The following is a 4,613-nucleotide window of genomic DNA, read 5'->3' as shown; positions in this document are numbered from 1 at the left end:
ATGATTTTGCCTATCCCTCACTTCATCCACTTTTCCTTATTCCACTACCCTCTCCTAACACTTCTATATCTCAACCACCTCAGTTGGTTAGTGACTGTGATGGGTTTGATAATCAGATTTCCAGAAGAAGGGGATGGAGTTCGGATGATTCCCTTACAGGACCTCAGATTAATTGGCCAGTAATTCCAGGAGAATGGACAGCTGCCAGTCAAGCTTATCAGAACTATGTTCATTTTGCTCAGCAGTATTCACAGTCTGCAGATCCTTCAGTGAGATTAACTGCTTACTTTGCTTGGTACCTGGCATATATGCATAGGCACTCTCATAATGATTCCAAGCCTATTCCAAAGTTGTGCATGAATGTCAATGTGAGCATTGATTCCCAACAGTTGGATATATTGTATTTTCATGCCCTTTGTTTGCCTAGCAGATACTTGGTCCTGTTGGAAAGGATGTGCTGTCTTCAGTTTTTTCAAAATCCTCCCAAAACCTTTGTAGATGAATCCTTGTCTATGGATCATTTCCAACAACATCAATCTTTCAAGAGGGATCATCTTCATTGATACCTTTCCAATGTATGGTGGAAGCTTTTTAATGAAAATCTCTCTTTTTGAAGGAGTCATTCAGATGGTTGTGTTGTATTAATGTTTGTGTTGTGAGTTCATTTATGTAAAATGAACGTGGTGGTTTCCTATTGGATTGGATTTCATGTGTGCGCTACATTTTGGATAATTGTGGTGTTGGGGTCGTGGTTGGAGAGTTGAAGCTGATGAAGAAGAAGAAAACTCTTATATCCTTTACAAATTTATTGTGATTTTTAGTTTGATAAGAAGTGTTAATGTATAAAGGGTTTTCCTTTTTTTTTTGGTATTTTTATATCAGATACAGGTTATAAGTTGGGGTCGTGGTGGATGGATTCTTTTTGAAAAGATATTGAAGATCAAAGTTGAGCTTTTCCCTGAACTTGTATTTCCTTTTTCCTGGGTCGCGAGGACGTTTCCTTATTAAGTGTGGGGATATGTTGAGTGTTGAAATGACTTGTTTTTGGCTGTTTTTGTTGTTGTTTTTGAGAGCTGAATGGTTGATTTTATGAGATGATTGATTGGTTTGGAAGTGGTTTGAGAGTGTTTTGGATGATATTGATTGAGTTTTGGAAGTTCATGATGTTTATTGGTGGTTTTGTGATGTTCTGATAGGTTCTGATTGGTTCTGTATACCTTCTGTTTTGTTCTGTTTTGGTCTGTTTTGGTCTGTTTTGTTCTGATTGTCTTCTGTAAGGAGGGATGGAGTATTGATTGATGAAGATTGAGATATTGTGAAAGCTTATTGAATGGTTTGTGAGAGTTTGGAATGGTTTGAGTATGAGTTATGTGGTTTTGATGACCTTCTGTAACCTTCTGTAGGTCTTCTGTAGAGCCTCTGTTTCTGTTCTGTTCTGTTCTGTACTGTAGCTGTTCTGGTACTGTTCTGTGACTGTTCTGTATGCTTCTATATGTGTTCTGATGGATGAGAGTGTAGCTTGGGAAAGTTTTCTAGCCTTGGAAAGAGGTGAATACAAGTGCAAAAGAGCTGAAAGAAGCGAAAGAAGTAGCTGCTAAAGACTCAAGTGAAGACTAGAGTGAAGTGACAGTAGTGAGCTATGAAAAGACACTGTAGTGGCTCTGGTGACTCTTCATATCAGACATACCTCTTGGGAGGGGTATCCACGACCTAAGGGGGATTATTGAGTGTGATTTTGAGAGATTGTAGTGCGGATATGATGTATTATTGATAGAGAGAGAGAGAGAGAGTCAGTGATAGTCAATTCTACTCAACCAGAGTGATTGTATATGAGAGATTGAGAGGAAAGATTATGAAGACATTGAAGATGAATACTATGTGATGTATTTCCATTCAAAGATGGTGTATTCCTTTGCTTTCTTTGTTCTATTGATGGATTTTATGAAGATATTGAAGAATATGGTTGATTCTATCAAATCCGTGGGAGAATCTACATGATGCTGTATGAAGATTTGTTGTGCCTGCTATTCTTTTCTTCATTGTGATCATATGAAACATAATAAACAAGCTTGTCGATGTTACAAGATAGATTTTCTTGCAAGAGAATTCCCTTTTCCTTGGTGTTCCTCTTGGGGCTCCACCCTAAGACCTCACAAGCATCTAGTAGCGCGACACCTACAACTCCAACCAAGCCCATCGCACAAGAGGCCCAACCACACCCTTAGGAGCAACCAAAGCCGCAAGAATCAGCCATCGAATTATCTAGTTCAATCAAACCCCAACCACTTATAGGCCTTAGACCCTCTTACAAGAAAATATCAATTCTCACTTTGGTCGTAGATTTAGCAAAGAATATGGGGGATGACTTGGTTGTTTGCTTCGACAATTGGACGCCACATTTACCACACTTGCTAAAAGCTATGATCGACTAGACCTAGGTCTTTTGGACGAGCCTTTAGCAATAGAGGTATGTACGCTGCCTTGCTCATGGGAAGAATCCAAATTCATATTCATTAAAGCTTCCCAGGCAACTGAGGAACTAATTGCCATTGAGATTTCCTGAGACCAAGCATGCAAACAATGCCTCATTAAGTCTTACGATAAGAACACGGTCCTTGCTCTTGAGACTAGAAAATTGAGGAGTTGAAGCAGCTTGCTGATAACAACTCCTATTGCTTGAGGAAATGGTATGCTCTCCGATTTCAATGGGAGCAAGAGGGCTACCAAATTATGACCAAACTGAGTAACAATGTGCAATTTAAACCTTAGAGTATGACCCCACCTACGTAGCTCCAACCTCTTATAGGGTGTTGACCACGATTTGTAATCAAACCCTATAAGAGCACATCATGACCCATTCGTATTTAGATTGAATTATGATTGAGGAGGAGCTACACATTGCCAACAGAATAGACTTCGATGTCTTCCTAATGGATGTTCTCACCTACATCACTCAAGTAGGCATCTGCCCTTTTGACATGGACCACTATGCTAATTTGGAGTACAATCCAAACTTCTAATGCTTGTCTCATGTGAAAGTAAAGCACTGCGAGCCCGAGTTGAATGCCCTTGACCTCTCAACCCTTAATCCTAAGAAGGATTCTTCTCAATTCCAAGGGGGAGGGGTAATGCATAGAGTTCCTTTGGGCCTTCAATAGGAACCATGGCATTGTGACCATGCAAAAAGGAGAGGAAACCCACCAAGTACAGATTGAGTTGACACCTGAGTTGGTGGAGAAGGCATTGGGCCTAACCAACAAGGTGGAAAGACGACCGAAGAGAGACATATATGCCATGCTAGGAATGGACAAAGTGATGGTCCACACTAACAATGGTATCAGCTTGGCTGATATTCATGATCCAAAAATCCAATTGCACGCCAAAATGATGCATGCATTGTTCTCTAGCCAAAGGTACAACTTGATAATGAGCCATATCAATGTGCCTATGCTAGAGAGCATTGTCGCCAGATCTCTAGATGATGAAGTAAACCTGAATGGTTTCGTGCGGAAGACCATTGAGTCTTTAGCAAAGGCATTGAAAAAAGAGAAAGACCTGCAAGAGTTGAGTCTCCTCCTTCTAAGGCAACAAGAACATCATCATTCTCAAAGGCCTCGACCATCGGGTTTGGTGGGGTCTTAACTGCTATCATGAAGGAAGCCTTGGGAAAAGGACAGGGAGAAGGAGAAGGAGTTGATGAAACACTTGACAGCTCACCTCCCTACCAAGAATGAGAATAATCTAGTGAGAGAATAGTAAGTGATGAAGAAGAGGAAAAGGAAACACAATCTAGCTGTGGAGGGACTAAGAAAGCAAAGAAAAATACTACATAGGAGAAACAAGAAGAAGAAATGAGGAAAAAGGAGAAAGTAGATTTGCAAAAGGTTCGAAGAAAGTCTAAAAAAGAAGAGGAAGAAAGGAAGAAAAAATAAAAGAAGAGTCCGAGAGATTAAATGAAGGATCAAGAAGGGCTGAAGAGGAAAGAAGGAGGAAAGCAATTAAAAAAGAGGAAGAATTGAAGAGGAAGGAAGAAGAGAACATTGTGCTAGCAATGCGCATGTCAATAGAGCAACAATGCAGATAGGAAAAGCTGGGTGCCATGAGCCCACCATGAGATAAAGGCCTAAGCTCAAGTGCCCAAGTTCCAGAGATCACACCCCCTCTAGTGAAAGAAGGTGGCAAGAGCCTAATTGAACCCATCCCTACTTATCTAGTGCCCCCTACCCTAACAACCACAACCACCCAAGGCTCCACACCTAAAGTTGATGCTAGAAACATGTTGGCATGGATGCAATTCTTGGTTAATAAAGAAATGGTCCAAGGGATAGGTAAAGGTACCCTTGTAGTAGGAACCAAGTGACCAGTAGCAGCCGATAGACACCAAGTCGAGACATGACCCTAAGAGGCACAGGGTGAAAACCTCCACAACCTCCATTCCCACAACGATAATGCCACCTACAAACTATGATGAGTATGTCAAAGAGCTTCTCTCGTAGTTAGAGAAAGCAAAGGAGGATAAGAAGGTGGCAATAGCTGACTTAGAAGCCAAAAAGGAGTTCATGGCAGCTTTCCAATTAGAGAAGACATGCCAAGTAGCTATGTGTTAGAAAGAA

The 4,613-nt window shown here is 40.8% G+C and overlaps 1 non-coding gene across 1 annotated transcript; it reads left to right on the top strand.

Moving 5' to 3' along the window:
• The first annotated feature begins 899 nt into the window (after positions 1 to 899).
• Positions 900 to 967, top strand: LOC148036584 (small nucleolar RNA SNORD36). Its single transcript, XR_015691037.1, has one exon. It is a non-coding gene; the product is annotated as a small nucleolar RNA SNORD36 (small nucleolar RNA).
• The last annotated feature ends 3,646 nt before the right edge of the window (positions 968 to 4,613 follow it).

This window comes from Lygodium microphyllum, chromosome 5 (genome assembly GCF_053477565.2).
Source record: "Lygodium microphyllum isolate KBCC chromosome 5, Lygodium_microphyllum_v1.1.10, whole genome shotgun sequence".
Taxonomy (NCBI): domain Eukaryota; kingdom Viridiplantae; phylum Streptophyta; class Polypodiopsida; order Schizaeales; family Lygodiaceae; genus Lygodium; species Lygodium microphyllum.
Note: the sequence above shows the minus strand (reverse complement) of the source record. Positions and strands in the feature narration are given on the sequence as shown.